We start from the raw sequence: 20912 nt of genomic DNA on the forward strand, positions 1-20912 counted from the left end.
GCCTACAGACTAGCTGTGGCAGAAGTAAGGCAATGTGAATTCAGCCGAATACTTAATTTGTTTCCAAATTTGTAAAATGTGAATAATCTGCCAGCTACAAATGGGCACTTGCCACCTACCTCTACCAGATTGAATCATGAGCTGCTTGCTGCAGCTGCTGACCTTCAACACCCCCTGAAAGGAGTTCAGGGTGGAGATCAGGAATGAGGTACTCTGTGCTCTGGGAAAAACTGGCAGAACAGGCCTTCAGATAGATATTTTCAGGAGAAGATTTTATGAGCCTGATTTTTGCATCTCCTCATATCTAGAAAAGCACTAAAATCTTTCATGGTGACGTCTGCTCCTCATGACTAGCAGTAACTTTCAGGAGACTAGCAGAAACCTTCTGCAAAAATGTGTGCTTGATTGCATGTACCCCACCTTCACCAAAATCACATATATACTGACCTTCCCCCCTGCCTCTTCGGAGCGCTTTCTCCGAGCTTTCTGAAACGCTGTTTCCTGGGCTATAGACTTCATTTTGTCCCAAATAAAACAACTCACAGCTCTCATGTTGTGCATTTTTTCCAGTCAACAAATCTAATACGGCTACTGTATTAATTGACATAATCCATATAAGTACTTAGAACAGTGCCTGACAATGATAAGCACTTAATAAATAGTAATTATAATGATTATTATTACCAGATTGCCATTTTGATTCTTTGTCCCTTGGACTTCAAACTTCCACTTATTTCAACTAAATTATCTTGGCTTTTTAGAAATGATTTAATTTCTAGAACAAACAAGAAAAGCTTCTAAGAAGTTATATTTTTATCTAAGGTTAATGCAACATTTTATCTTTCTCACTTTTTTGGAGCAGGAAAGGGGGGTGGGTCAGTTAAATGGACAGAAAAGCTGGAATATGAATTCTCAAATATAAGCCCCCCTTTTTTTCTCCTGGATTGTTTCTTTTCCTCTAAGTAGTACTTCAACTTTAAAAACATTAGAGGAACCAATGTAAATGTTCATTTCCAGCCCTTCTTCTTTCCAACTTCCCCCAAAACATGTTCTAGACACGGGGGAAATATAAAGGTAGAAGAAATCAAACCAAGACTGGTATTACCATTACCCCTAGCACTATGTATTGTCAAATAACTAAATTCTATTTTGAAGAATTAAGTAATTTGAGAAACTAAAACTGAATCATTTATAAGTGACCTTCTTTCACCTCTTTCCTATTTTCAAGTTCTTGCGCTACTCCTCCACCCCCGGGGGGTAAATTTTATTTTTCCCTTAGTGTGAGGGATTTGGTTGGCAAGCCTAATCTCCAACACTGCAATCGTCCCTCCTGCCTCCCTGCCCCGGGCCCCCCCCTCAAAAGACCTCCACTGAAAAAAGGCCCAGCACTTTGCCTGCAAGCTCACAATGAGACTCTTCTCTTCTCCCTGCCTTCGGCCAGGTTCCTCTCCTTTTGCATGGCTTTCGTCACCCCTAGGTTGCACCACTCCCTGCGGTATCTCAACAGAGCTACCACACACCTGGCTCCTAGGTTAGGTGCCAAAGTACTTCGGGTAAAGCGTGTCCCAACTGATCTGGAGCAACAGTTCTACCAGCCTTGCGGCTTTCTCTCAGGGTCAAAACTAAAATCTGAAGTGGAGCGCCCCGAGCCACAGAGAAAGCGTCTACAGCGTTGACAGTGGCCTGGAGCATGCTCAGTCCGCCTGGAGTCACTGGGCGGCGGCCGGCAACCACTCGCGGCCCCCGGACTCAGGCAAAGCCGCGGGCGCTCGCGGCCACCCTCCTCCTCCTCCTCCCCGCACCCCCCGCCCCTCCGCCTCCCCCCGCGGCGCGGCGCGCGCTCCCGGGCATCCACAAGGGAGCTCAGCCGCCTCGCCTGCCCTCCCCGCCGCCTCCACCTCCTCCTCTTCCACCTCCTCCGGCTGCGGCGGGCGAGGACTCGTCCGGGGACATAAATAAATAAATAATTCCATTCACCGGGTGACAGCGTGGCGAACCGGCGGCGGCCGGCGGGGGACGGATCGCTGCAGCGCCCACTCTGTGCCGGAGACCAGGTAAAGTAAGTTAACACCCCGGGAGGAAAGGAGCAGAGGACGGGGCGCCGGCGGAGAGGAAGGCGAGCGCGCATCCGTCACCCGAGCTGCCCGGGGAACCGCACGCGTGTGTGTAAATAATGGCCAACCTGTGACACGCACGCCAAAGCCGTGAGCCGGCGAGCCCTTATATAGACAAAATTCCCCCAGGCGGCTGCCGGAGGAGAGTTCGCGTCACACGAGCGCGGACCTCAGCCGGGTGCAGCCTCGGGGCGCGCGCGCGCGTCGGAGAGGGGGGCCAGAGGGGTCCGGGGCGGAGAGCGCTCCGCGCGCCCGCGTGCTTCCGGCCAGGCGACGCCAACGCTCCGAGCTTCTGCACAGAGGCTCCGCCGGCGCGGTGCTCCCCGCACTCCCGTCCTTGCCCCACGAGTCCCCCCGGCAGGTTCCCGCCTGGCGTGTCCCGCTTGCGCTTCTCAGCAGCACCCCGGGGTGGCCTCGGCCGCAGGAGCTGGGGATGGGGGGGTGGTGAGAGTGTGTGTAGGGAGCATCTTCTCTTTTAGCGGATGGTGGGGGATCGGAGAGGCTGGAAGGAGAGGACGAAATACCAGGGGGGGCGTCCAGTTTTGTTCTTTTTCGGTCTCCAGGTAGCGTGGCGGGGGCGAGGCCAGTCGGGGGCAGAAAAGGAGTGTGACTTGACGGGGGCGGAGGAGGGCCTGCGCCTCCCGGGCTCACGCTGGGTTTCCTGCGTGAGCTGCTGCGCCGCGCTGGGGGTGCCAGGCCCGGCCAGGTAGCGCGGGAGGCTGGCGAGGCTCCTGTTTCGGGCGGGTGCTGCTTGGCGGCTTCTCCCTCCCACCCCCATTTTCTCCCTTACTTCCGCGAAACGGATTGCAGACTGCCTTGGCAGGGGCGGTTGTGACCAAGGCCACTTTCCGGGCAGGGCTGGAGAGGGAATTTTGTGGTCGACGTCAGGGATGTTAAAATGACACACACACACACACACACACACACACACACACACACACACACACACACACACACGAGAGGAAATGTGCGGTTTCTCTCTGCCTCTCCCTCCTGAAGTAGTTCTGAGTGGGGTAGTAGTTCGAAAGCTAATATTTCGTGTCTTTCTCCTTTCTTGGGTCTGTTAAGGGACGCAGCAGAGGAATAAAACCACGCGCAGTGATGAGGGTGATGTGAAAAAGCCTGGAAACAGTGGGCACTAGGTGCCCTTTACTGGCACCCCATGCTTTATGACTAAATCCAAACTGGGAACTCGGGAGGGCTGCAAACTTTCAACAGACACGTTGGCTTGAATGTGCTGTGTCATTGAAACCTCAAGAACTACGTGTGCATTTGGGGGAGAGTGGCTGAAAAATTAGAGCTGGGTGGTGGCTGCAGAGAATGATGATTGAACAAGGTGACCCTTATTTGGCCCTGGTGAGGCAATCCTAGCTCTACTTTCTGCTTCTGACCACATTGCATTTGAAGCAGTCTAAGTCAGCTCGCCTGAATGATCTCAGTAAAAGGGGAGGATTGCCTTAAGCAACTCAGTGTGTTGCGTGACAATTCATAAAGTCAGAAATTCGTTTTTGCAAAATTCATAGCAGCAGTTTGCAATTAAGTATTGCTGGCCCCACCCCCGCCCGGACTGTTTTAATAATGGTCAGCGATCTGAAATTTTAACACCTTTTCCCCAATGTCCTAGTTAGTTCACCTTCCTTTAAATGCTCAGTTTATTTCTAGACATGCATTTACTCTTCTATAATATCTGGCTGATATCTTTGGCCTTGAGCCCTCCTGAAGGGAAAGAGGGCAAAGAGACTTAAAGAAACATACTTTATCCAGAGTTATATTCCTGGTTCATGGATCTAAAGTAAAAGAAGTCTCCTGCAATTGCTTTTCATTCTATATTCATTTATCAAACATGTTTTTGAGACATTCACATGGAAAGAGGTAATTAACTTTAGAGTTAGACCTAGATTTCAAGCTCAGTTCTGCACTTTTGTAAGATTGAGTAATTATTTAACAATCTCATCCTCAGTTTTTCTTATTCATAAAATGGGATTCGTGGTATCTACCCTGAAGTGCTATGGTGAGGAATAAAGTAAAACACCTAATAAACACCTAATAAAACACCTAATAAACACCTAATAAAACACCTAATAAATAAACTAGCTATTTCTGAACCCCTAAAATCACCCCAGACACTGTACTATGGTTCCCAAGATGAAGGAGGTTGGAATTCTGCTCTCCAAAAACTCAACGTCTAGTCATCTAGGATAATCTTCCTCCTGTCCTCTTTGCCATCAGTCAGTTTCCTCTCAGTGGAAGAAGCATATATCTCAAATAATTTGAAAGGGATGTAGCAATTTCAAGAAATTAAGATGTGCTAAAAGGCAAATTTGAGAAGGGTACCTTGCCTCAGAAACCTGTGTGTTCAGCCCCATCCATTTGCCCATTGAGAGTGACCCAGTATAAACAGGTAATGGAGGGTTTTCTCTTGTTATGAGGGCAGGACATCCCTTCCCTGAAGAAGGTCTTTGCTAATGAATTGATTTCCATTTTTTTGAGAGACTGAGCAGCAAGTTTTTTCTGCACTTTGGACAGACTAATCCACTCACTCTGAGAAGCCCGAGAGTATAGTAACTGTAACATCTCTGTAATGCTACCATGTTCTGGGCACTGTGCTACCACTGTCTATTAACTCCTTTTATCTCCTTAACAATCTTAAGAGGTAGGTCTGTCAATATCCACATTTATAGAAGAGCAATTGAGGTACAGAGAGTTAAGAAATTTGCTCAATTTGCACAGCTGGCAAGTGGCTGAGATGGGGCAAGCACCCAGGCAGGCTGTCTGATTTTAACCACTAAGTAGTATGGCTTATGCTGCACGAAGCTGAACGAGGGCAGGGACTTTGTCTGTCGTGTTCTCTCTTCTCAGTGCAGTGCCTGGCAGGTGATAGTCCTGAACAACTGATTATAGGAAAAATGAAGCAAAGAGGGACGGGAGGAGAAACAAACAAGGGAAGAGTGAGCCTCCTTTCCTGCTTACAACTCTAAATCTGGCAGGGAATCCCTCACGGACTCTGCCTGGGGGACAGGATAGTTGAGGATCTTCTGAAGAGTTGTTTGCCTTGTCCCGCATTATTTATTCTGTGTGAGCACACGCATAGAAATAATTCATGGTAGCTAGTGTCAGGTATTAAATGTTTGGCGTTAAGGCTACTAGGTTGTTTTAAGGTTCACTGGCTTGTTTTTCTTAATAGATTTTTGGGAACCTTTTGAAGAACCAAGTTTCTCAATAGATGGCATGATAGTGCTGGATTGCATAATAAGCCACTGAGTGGACTCTCATTGTCTGAGAGGTCATCCTTGTTTGTCCGAGGCTTTCTCAACTATTTGGATCAAAGTGTGCAGGAAATGTGTTGGGAAACGACTGCACACTAAGTCTCAGTGAGTAATAGAATTGTTTTTTAACTGATGGAGCAAGCTTCATTTTCTCAGTTGGTCCCTTAAATGGTGAATCCAGGGTCCTAATCTACCTACTTGGAAGATCCAGTAGTTTTTATTAACCTTTATTGAAATCGCAAATAAGTTCTTGAAAATTTTACAGGGCATTTGGGTGACAACTACAAAATGCTGGTGTAAAGATATTTTTGTTAAAAATTTTGTACACTTAGGATAGCCCCACAAAAAATGACATACTGTGTGGTTCAGATATCTGAACTGGTGATTACTGTTTGGTAATATTTGGCATTAAAACAGAAATTTTCAATGGAAAATATCTAGTATGGGTGGTAACACAGAGAAATATTTGTTTAAATAAATAAAGATCTGTACAAAATGTTGGTATATTTAAAAAGCAGTTAAATTAAACATGGGCTGTTTCCTCACCTAATAACACAATGAAATGTATTCTTATTAATCATGCACACCCCTAAACAGATTCTGATTAGAGCTAATACGTAGAAGAGTTATAAATTATAAGAAGCTGCCCTACTAAATAATTTACTTGAAGACCTATTTCTTTTGGAACTAGATTAGATATGAAAAAACAGTAAAACTAAAAGGCATGCATTTGCTTGAAGAGTTTCTAAGGGATGAACTGTATTAATGATATTTGCCTGTTTTTGAAATTGATTCTCCAAAATTTCAGAATCTGAAGTTCTATCAGATTTTCTCAAATATACAAAAGGTGCATTCAGTGATAAACAGCATTATGTGACAGTGTTTCTCAACAGGTGACACTATTGGCATTTTGGACAGGGCTCCTCTACATGGATTAGGAATGCCTCTTTTATTGCAGGACATTTAGTGTGTATGACTCCTGTCCTCCATATGCTGATAGATTCCCCTCAGTCATAATTAATGAAAATGTCCCCTGAAATACCTTTTGGAAGAATAGTACTAGATGTGATTGAAAACTATTGGCCAATAAGATCAAATTGAGAATGTTTAAGGAAATTATCCTTGAAATGAGTGTACCTTCCAATAAGAAATTCTTTTGTTTTTTTCTTCAAAGGCTAAAAAGAGTAATCTCCTGTGAAACTACTTTGATTTAAAGGAGTGAGTTCTTCCCTGTAAAGTATATTAAGTATTAATATTTCAGAATCAGGTTATAATTGGCCTCTGAGGGTCCAAATCTTCATTCGCTTCACACTGTCAACAGCCTTTAGTAAGGTTGGCCCTGCTGCTTCTTAAACTCTTCTCTTGACTTCTGCGTGCTCTTTGTGCTGTTCTTACTTCTCTGACTGCTCATTGGTGGCTTCTTCTTCGGCTTTCCTTTCATCTCCTACTCACTCAAGTATGTGTTCCTCAATTTCCGTTTGAGTTCTTCTCTTACCTGTATTTGATCCATTGGCAAAGCTTATCCTCTTTTGGCCTGTGTTTTGACCTCAGTAGGAGTAACGCCCAAGTCATTATCTTCAGCCCTGACTTTCACATAGCTCTGGGCAGCCCTTCCCAAGTACCTGCTGGACAGCTTACCTCTTCTGTGCTCTGACACGGCTAACACCCTGTGGTCTCTTCTGAACACTGTCTTCCTTCCTTCTGTTGCCCCTGCTGCTTTTATTGGTATTAACATTCTAATCTAGAAGCTTTTGAGACCCTCAACACCCCCAGCCTTACGTCTTACAGTCAGTTGCTAAGACCTGACATCCAAAATGCTTCTTTCACCAGTTTCCTCTTTTCTGGTGCTGCCACAGATTTCAGGCACGTTTGACATACTACCTAGAATCATGTCCTAGTCTCTTAGCGGGTCTCCTCATTTCTGGTCTCTCACTGTACCAGTTAATTCTGTACGTACCACGAGATACTCTTACTGAAATACACCTCCTTTTCCTATTTGTTAATAACACTTTGTGACTCCCATTACCTAGGTCTAAGGACCAATGTTTCAATCTCTGTAATTCCAAAAAGTTTTTCCAGGCTCATCTCCCACTGCCACCATCCTCGAGTCAAATTGAACTGTCCCCTGTGCCTCATTTATCTTCATTCTATTTCCTGACACCACACCTTTGGTCTTGCTGTTCTTTCATCTTAGAATGCTCTAACCTCCTGCTATTTTTCATGTCTAGCTTCAACCTTCAAAGCTGAGCTTAAACACCGCATTCAGATTTCCTCTGAAGCCTCTGGATAGGTAGAAGAAGCTTTTCTAAAATTTCAGTAACATTGCATTGTAATATGTCTTGTGTGTTTTAAACATTGTATTATAGTTGCATATAGATTTGTATATCTTTGGTTTCTCTATATACTACAAATTTCTGGATGTTGGGAATAATAACATATCCATATTTACATATCCTTGAGCACTTTGGTGGATTACGGAGTTACATGGGACTTAGAGGACATTGGTTTCTGCTTTTCTTTATTGTTTCTTCAGCATTTTCAATATACCACCATCTATTTTTATTTTAAGTATGTTCACTGAGGCAGCCTGTTCTTTTAAAGACAGTTCCAGTTGTGACTGCATTCTTCTTGCTTCTACCTAGGACCCTTACTCAGCTTTCCAGGGCCACACAAAATAAATCTTTTTCTGGGTTGATTGAGAGCCTGTACATATGTGGTGACAGCTCACATTCTTGCGTTTTCTCTATGAATTTAACATATTCCGTTTTTCTACCTGTTCTTTACAGGACCTGGTGAAGCTATTTTTTAAGGCCATTGTGTTTCTGGAAGCATTCAAGTTTAGGAAAGTCCATATATGTACAAAATAGTTCAAGGATGAAAATGGTTGCTTATGAATATAAATGTTTGAACCCTTGTTCATGAGCCCATTGGTCATCAATATTATCTCTTTTCAGATGAAGTCAGAAGGTGGGAAGTAAAGGCATATAGAGGGACCCACCTTTGGAAGAACCCACTGTTACCTCAGGGCTGAACATTTTCTTTCCGTGGCCCTCAGTGTAGTGAATGAATGAATAAACCACCGAAAGGAAGGAAAGAAGGAAAATTCACTTTAAAATTTGGTTACAATTAGATATTAGCCCCTCAGTTAAAGTATTTGCCTTTGTAGATTAATGCCATAAGAGGTAAAGCACCTAAGATGCTGTGTGTGTGTGTGTGAGTGTGTGTGTAATAAGTGAGTTTAGAGACCAAAGATGTGGCTATTAGGTAAAGCTATAGAGATCACTTTGAGGAAAAATAGCTTGCCTTTATCAAACACTCCTATGTGTCAGGCATCATTTTACATATTCATTTTACACATTTTAATTCATTTAATCCTCCAAACCTTATGAGGAAGCATTGTTTTGACCCTCATTTTACAGGTGAGGGAATTAGGGCAAGAGGTTAAGTATCTTGCTCAAGCTGTGTACATCTTGTCAGTGGAGGGATCTGGACTTGAATCTATTAACCACAATACACCTTCTCAATATTAGTATTTTAAAATATGCAGTTCTGCAGTAGATTTTAAGAGATTCTAAAGGAAGGAAGTTTGAGAAATGTTAAAAAAAAAAAGACTAGTCAAGGATAACGAGTCTTGATCTGTTAAAACACAGTCAGCAGAATGATAAGACTTCCTTACTGTTTAAAGGAAGTATCTGGAACCAAACTAAGAGGCTTAGAAAAAATAATGACCTCTTATCGCTTGTGGACTCAGGGAGGCTGGGGAACCATTAGGGACTGAAGAAACAGTAAGTCCAGGAGGTGATCCCTTTAGCACAGGTAGCAAGATGATAGGGGTGGAGTGTGCATGGGGTGGCGGGTCTCCTGTGGATACCCCAGGCTGCGGGCACCAGTGGGTACGTGAACAGAGTAGTGTCTGGAGAATTCCCATGGATGTATATATGTCAGATCTGCAGTGAAGTGGGCTTTTGAATAAAGCCTATGACGTATTTCAAGCCAGAGAATGTAATCCTTTAATAACAACTATTTATTCATCCACTGTGCTCCCAGACACCGTTCTAGATGTTAGAGATGGCAAACAGGTAAGCTCCTTTTAGTCTTGAGTCCCACAAATAAAGGAACATATTCTCAAAACAAGGTTAAGCAATTTATGTCCTTCAGTCAGCGTTTTGTAGACCTCCGATGTTGTCTTCACTCTGTAGTTTGTCTCAGTCTGTGGTTCTCTCTTTTCTCTCTTTTTTCTCCATCGCAGTGTCACGTGGTGGATCAGAGGCCTTGTGGTTAGTTAGATAGACCTTGATGGAACTTTGACTTAGCCACATCTCAGCTGTTTAGCTAAAATCAAGATATGTGAACCTTCAGAGCCCCAGTTTCCTCATTTTAAAAAATGGAAACAATAAAACCTATATCACAGGATTGTTGCTGGAGAGTAAATAAATAATGCAGGTAACTTATAAATGGTAATCATAATCATTTTGTTTTTTATCTCTACCAGTATTTTTGGTGCATCTTGAGGCAGGGCCTCTTTATTCTTGAGGAATTCTCTTCTGTGCACAGGTATTTATGAATTATAATATTACTGTTCACAGCCTGAGCCAAGTAGGAGATTCATAAAACAACAACAACTCATTGACTTTACAGTAATGTGGGTCTTTCCCATATAGACAAAGCTCTGGTTTTTGGTACATATAGGAAGACAACTCAACACTGATATTGATGCTGCAAAAATATTTCAGTGCTAAATTTTTCACTTAAACACAATGTTAGTAACATCAATTGGGACTGTATCCCAAGGGCATTTTAAGATGGAACTTTCTTACTTTCCACTTAGAAGTAGCAGTGCACATAAGCACATTTAAAAGCTATGACAAAGAGAAAAACAGTAGTCATTCTATTATCACAACTTAGAGACATTTATTCATATTAAGATGCAAACTTATAGCAACGTAATTATTGATACCATTTAAGTGCTTCTTATGTGTCTGCTCTTTTAAAAATAGAATTTCTATTCCTCATTATTACCAAGTAAGATATATTATATTCATTTACAGGTAGAATAAAGACTCAGCAAGATGAGGCTGCCCATTACAGAACCCCAAGAGTCAATGTCTCAGTAGATGTTTCAATGTAGGTAGGACGCTAATGGCAACTAGATCTTGCTCCCATATCTTAAAATCAGTTTAAATCAGTAAATAATTAAGCATTGCTCCATGAAGTAATATGCACAGAGACCTGAAAAGATCATGTATAAGACATCTTTCCTGACCCCCTGAGGAGACTCTAATTTCAGAGACATTCTCTATGTGTGTACAGTTAAAGGTACAATCCAGAGTAGGATTGAGTGTCAAAATAAAATGATAAAGCAGTGATTGTCTACAGCAGAGGTTGACAAAGTATAAATAACCCTTGGGCCACATCTAGCCTGCTACCTGTTTTCATAAATTAAGTTTCTCTGGAATATAGCCACACCCATTTGTTTCTGTATTTTCTGTGGCTGATTGCCTGCTGCAGACAGAGTTGAGTAGTTGTGACTAAGTCTGCAAATCCTAAAATATTTACTATCTTTCAGTTTAGAGAAAAATACTTGTTGACCCCTGCTCTAGGATTCCAGAAGAAGGAGACTTTACTATGTAACGGAGCAATCAAAGAAGGGTTTAATGAAAGAAGTGGAAATGTTTTTAGAGCTGAGAGATGAATAGTCTTTAAGTGAAACGAGGAGATGGTCATTATAAGTGCCACAAAACTCGAGAGTAAAAGCAAAAAACACATGGATAAATACAAAAGTCTGCTGGAGTATAAGGATTATATTTCTGTATATAATTCATATAATATTCATTTATCTATGAGTATACTTTTTGTAAGTATTCTTCTAGAACTGTGATTCTTAAACTTGATGGGACATTTGAATCAATTGGTAAAAAATAAGATTTTTTTTTTTTTTACTCATTGATCTGTGATACTGAACTGTGGAAAATCACTAATCTAGAATACTTATTCATTTGCTATTTTCTGTTGAGGACAGAGAATATTTTTTTCTCAAATGGTATCTCTGCCTCCTTAAACTACATGCATGCTGGACATACATTAATAATTTTGCTAATCACTAGTTATAATAAAAATAATACTAGCTATTGAGCACACATCTAAGTGCCAGCACTATGCCAAGAGCTTTTTATACCTTCTCACATTAAAAGTTTACAGTAGCCCAATGAGGTAGATGTTATTATTCCCATTTTGCAGAAGAGAATACTAAGAATAGATGGAACAAGTGATTAATTGCCTTTATACTACAGTACTAGTAAATAGACCCTCTTTATCTAATATCACCAAGAAATTGACTCTTAAAAAGAGAAACTTTTTTTTTAAAGTGTCTTTATTTTTTTTTAATTTATTTATTTTATTTTATTTACTTTTGTCTGCGTTGGGTCTTTGTTGCTGCACGCGGGCTTTCTCTAGTTGTGGTGAGCGGAGTCTACTCTTCGTTGTGGTGTGCAGGCTTCTCATTGTAGTGGCTTCTCTTGTTGAGGAGCATGGGCTCTAGGCGCGCGGGCTTCAGTAGTTGTGGCATGCAGGTTCAGTAGTTGTGGCTCGCGGGCTCTGGAGCGCAGGCTCAGTAGTTGTGGCTCACGGGCCTAGTTGCTTTGCAGCATGTGGGATCTTCCTGGACCCGGGCTCGAACCCGTGTCCCCTGAGTTGGCAGGCAGATTCTTAACCACTGCGCCACCAGGGAAGTCCCTAGAAAGAGACTTTTGGAGGTAGGGCATAGATAGGAATGGACTTTCATAAATTTAAAAAAAGAGTGAATTTGCCAATTTGTTCTATTATGTGACTTCTTTTCTTTTAAAAGCATTGTGCCATATTTTTATAAAAGTTGAGTCTGCTTTCATTACAAATTATTCTACAAATTTTTATTGAACATACTGATGTTTTTTTGGACTGGAACTTTCTGTACCCTTTTTGTTTATCTTGTTTCTGTCACTTTCTGTCCATAGCTCTTAACCTTGTCTCTTAAGGTTCAGTTATTTGTAATGTCCTTCCTTTCTTCCTTCTTTTTCTGTAGTATCCCTTCCTAATATCATATATATTCCAGTTACTTATTGCCTGGTGTCTTCAATGTAGCAATAAAATGCTTGAATGCATTTTCCTAAAGCCATGGCCTCTTTCAGAAGAAAAACAAAGAATCAATGCAACTAAATACCAGTTTCTTTTTCTGAACTTAAAAAGTGGCGGATACTGCAGGAATATTTGCATATCACTAATTGGTATGACAACATAATAAGTAGATAGGAAAAGGTGAATGATTCAGAAGAAACCTCAGGGAATACAAGAAAATGTAAGTCCATCCCCTGTGGACCACATTAGCATCTCTGTGGAGAGTCACCTGGCCGCTGTGTCCTGGGGAGAACATTAATTACACTCAGTAATGGCCTGCTACTGGAGGATTTACAGATGTCAGATCTCAAGCTCATCTAAAAATTATTTCCCTTTTTATCGTTAATTTTCTTAGTAATATGTGCTGTAATTTAAGGGAAAAAAAGCACTTCAATGAGGAAGCATGCAAATTTTTATTGCTTTATTTTTATAAATAACAGATTTATTACTCTATTGAGCTATCTGGGCCCATTATCTACATTTATTTTCAGATATTCCAAAAAAAGGGCCTATGTACTTCTATAGCTGTATCACCAAATTAAAAATCTTATTTTAAATGCTTAGAAACCTAATTATTACTGTTCATTGGGTTACTTCATTATTGATGAACAAAATTATTATGCATATTTGACCTATAACTTTCATTTAAGAGTGAACGTTCCATCCAACTTTTTTAGTCTATAATCTATTTTAAAATATTTCACATTTTATTAGAACTCTTAGTTTACTAGCTTTTGTCTTGAAGCAGTACTACTAATGTCTCCTCAGCTATACATTCAGATATTGAGTTGTGGTCTATAAAATCTAAATTTAAAACTGTAATTTTTTGGTATTCTCTTGGTGTCCAAAGGATTTACACACTCAGATTTTTTGGGATTGGGAAAGCGAAAAGAGAAGACGTATCATACTTGGCGCTGGCTGTGTGCCAGAGATAAAGCTGTGGGCGCTTTACATGTATCACCTCACATAATCCAGAAAGTCATTGTCTGACAACTTCAGCAGCCCTATAATATGGGCATCTGGCATTGTTATCACTAATTTAGAATGAAATGAAGTATCTGATATCTCAAGTAGGTTAGGTCACAAAGCTCTATTTTCAAAATCCACATTTTCCCCTGTGTTCCATGTAGCTGTCCCAGGTAGGAGTAGATTCCTCCCTCTTTGCACAAACATTTTATAGAAAAGGGAAATTGTAGGGAAGATAAAAGAGAAATACTTAGGATTCTGTCCTTCTGAAATGTGCTACTTTTTAAGAGCCATGTTTTTAAATATCAAAATCACACCTGGAAGTCTTTCACAAAAAAGCAAATGACAAAATTAAAAGGACAAGAAAAATGTTGGCAAAATTGTATTTTGTCCCTCTGCCACATTGTCTCAGTCTGTTTGGGCTGGTATGACAAAATACCACAGACTGGGTAGCTTATAAACAACAGAAATTTGTTTCTCAGCGTTCTGGAAGCTGGAAGTCAGAGGTCAGGGTGCCAGCGTGGTCGGGTGAGGGCCTGCTTCTGGGTTGCAGACTTTTAGTTGTGTCCTGGCATGGTGGAAGGGACCCTGGAGCTCTGTGGGGTCTGTATAAGAGTACTAATCCCATTCACGAGAGCTCCATCCTCATGACCTAAGCACCTTACGAAGGCCTCACCTCCTGAAACCATCACACTGGGCATTAAGATTTGATCATGAGATTATGGGGCCGCAAGCATTCAGACCATAGCACACATACATAATCCTTCTTTCAAAAATGTCAGCTCCATGAACTGTGTATACTGGGACTGATGTTAGTGCCAAGATCGAGTAGGCACGGATAACACTATTGAATTAAGGCTATGTTTAAATAAATTGGGATCCAAATATTGTTTTACTTTTTTTCTAGTACTTGATTATGCTCTTTTAAACAGGTACATTCAGCTCCAATTATACCTTAATAAGAAAAACAATTCATGACACATTTAAAAAAAAATCTTAGTAATAATTGGTTCATTAAAGTACTGTAACTTCATTATAACTTGAAAGTCAGTGTAAGAGTTCCTCTTACACAGAGTCCATTTCAAAAGTCTATTTCAAAAGGACTTTTCAGAAGGAAGTCCCCCACTATAAGCAATTTAGCTCTTTACCTTAGCCTTGTTATAGGAACGGGAGCATTCAGCTGTAGCACCTTGAAGATGGTGCTGTAATGAAATCCTAGCATCATTGTTTTAAAATGTATTCCTTTTGTAGTAGAACAACTTCAAAATATATGATTGAGGTACTACATGTTTTAAAATGTGAAGCAGTTGAATTGAAGGCTATGTCTTGTTTATCCAGTGTCTGATACACTTACAATGTGAATGGGACTTTTCTTTACAGTTAAAAAAAGAATATAATTTGTTCATTGCAATTAAAATGTCCCTTCCTTGACTCCAAAAAGATATCCAATCAAGGAGGTGTGGGAAAATTTATCAGGTATTATTACCATCTACTGAATGGTATTTTATAGAACAGAGTTGATGGGGAAAACAGGAAATGCTCCGTTGTTAATTGAACACTTGTATGGACAGTTTAAGAGCACAGACAACGTATTTCTTAGACAATCTATAGCATTTAAGTTGTAGTTTACCAAAATCAAGAGTCTAAGGCCAATAATTCAAACAAAGAGAAATTATGCAACTAAGGTATTCCTATATGCATAGGGCCTCTTCCACAAAGGTGGAACTAGAGATTCAAGTTGAAAACACACAGGATTATGATCAATAATCCTATAAAGAATTATTAATTAATCCTGAACACAAACATAATATCCCCAAATAGTCTATTGGGGTTAGAAAAGTTTCTACATGGACTGTTTTAGCTCCTAAAAAGGGCCATCTTTTGTAATCAAATCATTAATGATTTCAAAGGAAGTGGTTCTGATATGCTCTTTATGTTATTAAAAGGCATCAGAATAATATAAGGTAGTTGAAGTGCAATGATTTTTTTAAATTGAAATACAGTATAGTTGATTTACAATGTTGTGTTAGTTTCAGGTGTACAGCAAAGTGATTCAGTTATATACATATATATATATATATATTATATATATATATATATATAATATATATATATATATATTCTTCTGCAGATTCTTTCCATCATACCTTATTATAAGATATTGAGTATAGTTCCCTGTGCTATACTGTAGGTCCTTGTTGTTTTCCTATTTCATGTATAGCAGTGTGTATCTATTAATCCCAAACTCCTAATTTATCACCCCTCCCACTTTGATAACTATAAGTTTGTTTTCTGAGCCTGTTTCTATTTTGTAAATAAGTTCATTTGTATCATTTTTTTAGATTCCACATATAAGTGATATCATATATTTGTCTTTTTTTTAATAAATTTATTTATTTATTTGTTTATTTTTGGCTGCATTGGGTCTTCGTTGCTGCGTGTGGGCTTTCTCTAGTTGTGGCGAGCAGAGGCTACTCTTCTTTGTGGTACTCAGGCTTCTCATTGCGGTGGCTTCTCTTGTTGTGGAGCACGGGCTCTAGGCATGTGGGCTTCAGTAGTTGTGGCTCACAGGCTCTAGAGCACAGGCTCAGTAGTTGTGGCACACAGGCTTAGTTGCTCTGTGGCATGTGGGATCTTCCTGGACCAAGGCTTGAACCCATGTCCCCTGCATTGGCAGGCAGATTGTTAACCACTGCATCACCAGGGAAGCCCCCATATATTTGTCTTTCTCTGACTTACTTCACTTAGTATGATAATCTCTAGGCTCATTATTTAACTTTATTTCATTAGAGAATCAAACTTTGTTTTAAAAAATTGTGTATTGAGGAAACTTGCACAAGCCTCTTAGATAGCCTCATCCACCAGAGGGCAGACAGAAGAAGCAAGAAGAACTACAATCCTGCAGCCTGTGGAACAAAAACCACATTCACAGAAAGACAGACAAGATGAAAAGGGAGAGGGCTATGTACCAGATGAAGGAACAAGATAAAACCCCAGAAAAACAACTAAATGAAGTGGAGATAGGAAACCTTCCAGAAAAAGAATTCAGAATAATGATAGTGAAGATGATCCAGGACCTCAGAAAAAGAATGGAGGCAAAGATTGAGAAGATGCAAGAAATGTTTAACAAAGATCTAGAAGAATTAAAGAACAAACAAAGGTGAACAACACAATAACTGAAATGAAAAATACACTAGAAGGAATCAATAGAATAACTGAGGCAGGAGAACAGATAAGTGACCTGGAAGACGGAACGGTGGAATTCACTGCTGCAGAACAGAATAAAGAAAAAGAGAATGAAAAGAAATGAAGACAGCCTAAGAGACCTCTGGGACAACATTAAATGCAACAATGTGTGCGTTATAGGGGTCCCAGAAGGAGAAGAGAGAGAGAAAGGACCTGAGAAAATATTTGAAGACATTATAGTCGAAAACTTCCCTAACATGGGAAAGGAAATAACCACCCAAGTCCAGGAAGCACAGAGAGTCCCATACAGGATAAACCCAAGGAAAAACACACTGAGACACACAGTAATCAAATTGGCAAAAATTAAAGACAAGGAAAAATTTTTGAAAGCAGCAAGGGAAAAACGACAAATAACATACAAGGGAACTCCCATAAGGTTAACAGCTGATTTCTCAGCAGAACCTCTACAAGCCAGAAGGGAGTGGCATGATATACTTAAAGTGATGAAAGGCAAGATCCTACAACCAAGATTACTCTACCCGGCAAGGATCTCATTCAGATTCGATGGAGAAATCAAAAGCTTTACAGACAAGCAAAAGCTAAGAGAATTCAGCACCACCAAACCAGCTCTACAACAAATGTTAAAGGAACTTCTCTAAGTGGGAAGCACAAGAGAAGAAAAGGACCTACAAAAACAAACGCAAAACAATTAAGAAAATGGTAATAGGAACATACATATCGATAATTACCTTAAACGTGAATGGATTAAATGCTCCAACCAAAAGACACAGGCTTGCTGAATGGACACAAAAACAAGACCCATATATATGCTGTCTACAAGAGACCCACTTCAGACCTAGGGACACATACAGACTGAAAGTGAAGGGATGGAAAAAGATATTCCATGCAAATGGAAATCAAAAGAAAGCTGGAGTACCAATATTCATATCAGATAAAATAGACTTTAAAATAAAGAATGTTACAAGAGACAAAGAAGGACACTACATAATGATCAAGGGATCAATCCAAGAAGAAGATATAACAATTATAAATATATATGCACCCAACATAGGAGCAGCCCAATACATATGGCAACTGCTAACAGCTATAAAAGAGGAAATCAACAGTAAGACAATAATAGTGGGGGACTTTAACACCTCACTTACGCCAATGGACAGATCATCCAAAATGAAAATTAATAAGGAAACACAAGCTTTAAATGACACAATAGACCAGGTAGATTTAATTGATATTTATAGGACATTCCATCCAAAAACAGCAGATTACACTTTCTTCTCAAGTGCGCACAGAACATTCTCCAGGATAGATCACACCTTGGGTCAGAAATCAAGCCTCAGTAAATTTAACAAAATTGAAATCATATCAAGCATCTTTTCTGACCACAACGCTATGAGATTAGAAATCAATTACAGGGAAAAAACCATAAAAAACACAAACACATGGAGGCTAAACAGTACGTTACTAAATAACCAAGAGATCACTGAAGAAATCAAAGAGGAAATAAAAAAATACCTAGAGACAAATGATAATGAAAACACAATGATCCAAAACCTATGGGATGCAGCTAAAGCACTTCTAAGAGGGAAGTTTATAGCTATACAAGCCTACCTTAAGAAACAAGAAAAATCCAAATAAACATTCTAACCCTACACCTAAAGGAACTAGAGAAGGAAGAACAAACAAAACCCAAAGTTAGCAGAAGGAAAGAAATCATAAAGATCAGAGCAGAAATAAATGAGATAGAAACACAGAAAACAATAGCAAAGATCAATAAAACTAAAAGCTGGTTCATTGAGAAGACAAACAAAATTGTTAAACCATTAGCCAGACTCATCAAGAAAAAGAGGGAGAGGATGCAAATCAATAAAATTAGAAATGAAAAAGGAGAAGTTACAACAGACACCGCAGAAATACAAAGCATCCTAAGAGACTACTACAAGGAACTCTATGCCAATAAAATGTACAACCTGGAAGAAATGGACAAATTCTTAGAAAGGTATAACCTTCCAAGACTAAACCAGGAAGAAATAGAAAATATGAACAGATCAATCACAAGTAATGAAATTGAAACTGTGATTAAAAATCTTCCAATAAACAAAAGTCCAGGAAGACTAAACCAGGAAGAAATAGAAAATATGAACAGATCAATCACAAGTAATGAAATTGAAACTGTGATTAAAAATCTTCCAATAAACAAAAGTCCAGGACCAGACGGCTTCACAGATAAATTCTATCAAACATTTAGAGAAGAGCTAACACCCATCCTTCTCAAACTCTTCCAAAAAATTGCAGAGGAAGGAACTCTCCCAAACTCCTTCTATGAGGCCACCATCACCCTGATACCAAAACCAGACAAAGATACCAGAAAAAAAGAAAATTACAGACCAATATCACTGATGAATATAGATGCAAAAATCCTCAACAAAATACTGGCAAACAGAATCCAACAACACATTAAAAGGATCATACACCATGATCAAGGATCCTTCAATATATTCAAATCAATCAATGTGATACACCATATTAACAAATTGAAGACTAAAAACCATATGATCATCTCAATAGATGCAGAAAAAGCTTTTGACAAAATTCAACACCCATTTATGATAAAAACTCTCCAGAAAGTGGGCATAGAGAGAACCTACCTCAACATAATAAAGGCCATATACAACAAACCCACAGCAAACATCATTCTCAATGGTGAAAAACTGAAAGCATTTCCTCTGAGATCAGAAACAGGACAAGGATATCCACTCTCACCACTATTATTCAACATAGTTTTGGAAGTCCTACCCACGGTAATCAGAGAAGAAATAGAAATAAAAGATTCCAAATTGGAAGAGAAGTAAAAGTGTCACTGTTTGCAGATGACATGATACTATACATAGATAATCCTAAAGATGCCACCAGAAAACTACTAGAACTAATCAGTGAATTTGGTAAAGTTGCAGGATACAAAATTAATGCAAAGAAATGTCTTGCATTCCTATACACTAATGATGAAAAATCTGAAAGAGAAATTAAGGAAACACTCCCATTTACCATTGCAACAAGAAGAATAAAATACCTAGGAACAAACCTACCTAGGGAGACAAAAGACCTGTATGCAGAAAACTGTAAGACACTGTTGAAAGAAATCAAAGATGATACCAACAGGTGGAGAGATATACCATGTTCTTGGATTGGAAGAATCAATATTGTGAAAATGACAATACTACCCAAAGCAATATACAGATTCAGTACAATCCCTATCAAATCACCAATGGCATTTTTTACAGAACTAGAACAAAAAATCTTAAAATTTGCATAGAGACACAAAAGACCCCAAATAGCCAAAGCAGTCTTGAGGGAAAAAAAACAGAGCTTGAGGAATCAGACTCCCTGACTTCAGACTATAGTACAAAGCTACAGTAATCAAGACAATATGGTACTGGCACAAAAACAGAAATATAGATCAATGGAACAGGATAGAAAGTCCAGAGATAAACCCGTGCACGTATGGTCAACTAATCTATGACAGAGGAGGCAAGGATATACAATGGTGAAAAGACAGTCTCTTCAATAAGTGGTGCTGGGAAAACGGGACAGCTACATGTAAAAGAATGAAATTAGAACACTCCCTAACACCATACACAAAAATAAACTCAAAAAGGATTAGAGACCTAAATGTAAGGCCAGGCACTATAAAACTCTTAGAGGAAAACATAGGAAGAACACTCTTTGACATAAATCACAACAAGATCTTTTTTGATCCACCTCGTAGAGTAATGGAAATAAAAACAAAAATAAACAAATGGGACCTAATGAAACTTCAAAGCTTTTGCACAGCAAAGGAAACTAGAAACAAGACGAAAACACAACCCTCAGAATGGGAGAAAATATTTGCAAACGAATCAACGGACAAAGGATTAATCTCCAAAATATATAAACAGCTCATGCAGTTTAATATTAAAAAAACAACCCAATCCAAAAGTGGGCAGAAGACCTAAATAGGTATTTCTCCAAAGAAGACATACAGATGGCCAAGAAGCACATGAAAAGCTGCTCAACATCACTAATTATTAGAGAAATGCAAATCAAAACTACAATGAGGTATCACCTCACACCAGTTAGAATGGGCATCATCAGAAAATCTACAAACAACAAATGCTGGAGAGGGTGTGGAGAAAAGGGAACCCTCTTGCCCTGTTGGTGGGAATGTAAATTGATA

At 39.6% G+C, this 20912-nt stretch overlaps 1 protein-coding gene and 1 long non-coding RNA gene across 7 annotated transcripts in view; one reads left to right on the plus strand and one right to left on the minus strand.

Moving 5' to 3' along the window:
- LOC137774677 (uncharacterized) overlaps positions 1 to 2167 on the minus strand; it is a 153213-nt gene extending 151046 nt beyond the window's left edge. The window contains exon 1 of the long non-coding RNA XR_011075924.1: positions 1978 to 2167. This is a non-coding gene — a long non-coding RNA (uncharacterized lncRNA). The remainder of the gene's footprint in view (positions 1 to 1977) is intronic.
- SLC16A7 (solute carrier family 16 member 7) overlaps positions 1697 to 20912 on the plus strand; it is a 174901-nt gene continuing 155685 nt past the window's right edge. For 4 of the 6 annotated variants that reach the window (XM_068559828.1, XM_068559833.1, XM_068559834.1 and 1 more), the window contains exon 1: positions 1697 to 2054. The gene's annotated coding sequence lies outside the window, so the exon portion shown is untranslated. Of the gene's footprint in view, positions 2060 to 20912 lie in introns of all 6 variants that reach the window. The other 2 variants (XM_068559829.1, XM_068559832.1) reach the window with 1 other exon arrangement.

This window comes from Eschrichtius robustus, chromosome 13 (genome assembly GCF_028021215.1).
Source record: "Eschrichtius robustus isolate mEscRob2 chromosome 13, mEscRob2.pri, whole genome shotgun sequence".
Taxonomy (NCBI): domain Eukaryota; kingdom Metazoa; phylum Chordata; class Mammalia; order Artiodactyla; family Eschrichtiidae; genus Eschrichtius; species Eschrichtius robustus.